We start from the raw sequence: 2,172 nt of genomic DNA on the forward strand, positions 1-2,172 counted from the left end.
TCAACATATGTACAAAACGATGTTGAACTTTTATCATTAAGAATTAAAAAGCTATCGGAAGGAGTAGGCATTCGACCAATCACCAAAGTATTCAGTCAAATAATAAGACAGTGGTAAAAACGTTGAGAAGAAAGGTGGGTGTAAGAATCCGGCAAGTTTCCGGGAGCTAATCGAACGGATTCCGGCATCCTGCCGGAATGCCGATATCCGCGTAATTAAAACTGCCACGTCTTTTAACTGATACCCGGGGCTGCCACCTGCCTGTATAGCCCGAGGGCTCAGCGAATTTTTTTTATCTCGTGGTATAAAATTCTTACATGGTGTTAAGTAAGTAGCAGTCCAGAGAAATATTGCAATCTTAACTATTTCTGCCGCCAAGTAACAATGTAACTACGCAAAGTAACTACGTACCGGTTTTGAAGGATAAGAATGCTGGTGAAATTACAGGCATATGGGACTTGTCAACTTATTGGGTGACCGGCGCAGTGGCAGTTCCCCTCAGATCTTTGCGATTTAAAACTCTGAGTGGCATTGCAACTGTTATAGACAGGCGTATCGCTTATTACCAGGCGCACGACTTGTTCCTAAAAAATATTTTTTTACATTTAATATAGATAAAGATAGATTTATTTGTGGAAGTAGGTACAATAAATTAATTTCAATTAGGTCTTAAATAATACATTGCAGTGTTACTACAATCACCTTCGTTAAAGCATACAATTTGATTAGTAGTGGTCGCATAATGTTCAAAGTATTTTATTTAAAACGGGTAAAAAAGAAATTTAAAAAAATATACTAGGAGTAAACATGTAGAGATCGATACAGTAACAATAACAATGTCAAAAATAATGCCAAAACAAGCACGTGAATGTCAAATTTACATACATATAATCTACATTTCTACACCCCTATAAAAAATACTCAAGTCAAAAATTTAATTACCTACGAGCAATAACTTTTATTACGTGTTTAAATTAGTTACACACAGATTACTAGACACTATTTCAAATTAAAACTAACTATTAAAATTTAAAAATCAAAAATAAACAATTTTCTATGTGAAGTTAATCCACGCTTGCCTACAATCCCACCCGATGTTAAACGACCATGTAAACGACGATAGACGCGTACGTAACTTGTCTAGTTAGAACCTGGTTAAAGCTAGAACATTTCAACGAACTATTCCCCGTCAAGTTTATTTTCTGGCGGGAACAGTTGCGAGTCTTCCGTAAAATACTAGAAACTAGGATAAGTACTCTAAACAGTTTATTTATAACGATACAAAGAGCTTTTTTCTATGTTATTTCTGTATAAGTTATCATTACCATCATCATCCTTTTCCGATCCAGTCAAGATGGGCATCAGTCGTGATCATTGGCATAAGCGGCGGGCTACGGGTGGTAAATGCGCGCCCATCCGCAAGAAGAGGAAATATGAGTTAGGTCGCACGGCTGCCAACCCTAAGCTCAGTGTGCAGCGTATTGATCTGGTCCGTTACCTCGGAGGCAACACCAAGCACCGCGCGCTCCGTCTTGTTACTGGCAATTTCTCTTGAGGTTCTGGATGCACCACCCGCAAGTCACTTATAATTGATGTGGTGTATAATGCATCCAGCAATGAGTTGGTGCGCATAAAGATGCTGTTGTTGTGGTAGATGTCACCCCCTTCAGGCAGTGGTATCAGTTACACTATCTGCTAGAAAGAAGGGTGAGAAATTGACTGAGGCTGAGGAGGCAATCATCAACAAAAAGCGCAGTAAGAAGACCGCAAAGAAGTACTTGACCAGGCAGCGCCTTGCGAAGGTGGAAGCAGCCCTGGAGGAGCAATTCCACACTGGACGTTTACTGGCGTGTGTGGCGAGTGGGCCTAGTCAGTGCGATCGCTCCGATGACTACGTGCTGGACGGAAAGGAACTGGAGTTCTAACCCAAGGAAGATTAAAGCCAAGAGGGTTAAGTGAGAAGGGTAATTATATAAATAATTAACCCATTTGTACGTTTCACTGCTGGGTAGGGTTTAGGCCATAGTCCGCCACACTCTCCCATTGCCATTGACTTACAATTATAGTCGGGTCCGCGCTAAAAAGTGTCCGCACTTGTAAGGCGCTAAAATCGTATACAGAGCGCCAAACTCCGCTTTAGTCTTCATTTGTTCGACTGACAGCGCGATACTG

The 2,172-nt window shown here is 40.8% G+C and overlaps 1 pseudogene; it reads left to right on the forward strand.

Annotated features, from left to right (window-relative positions):
• Positions 1-1,354: 1,354 nt before the first annotated feature.
• Positions 1,355-1,959, forward strand: LOC113236792 (annotated as a pseudogene).
• Positions 1,960-2,172: the final 213 nt, after the last annotated feature.

The sequence above is a fragment of the Hyposmocoma kahamanoa genome, unplaced genomic scaffold, assembly GCF_003589595.1.
Source record: "Hyposmocoma kahamanoa isolate Upper Pololo Valley unplaced genomic scaffold, ASM358959v1 92, whole genome shotgun sequence".
Taxonomy (NCBI): Eukaryota; Metazoa; Arthropoda; class Insecta; order Lepidoptera; family Cosmopterigidae; genus Hyposmocoma; species Hyposmocoma kahamanoa.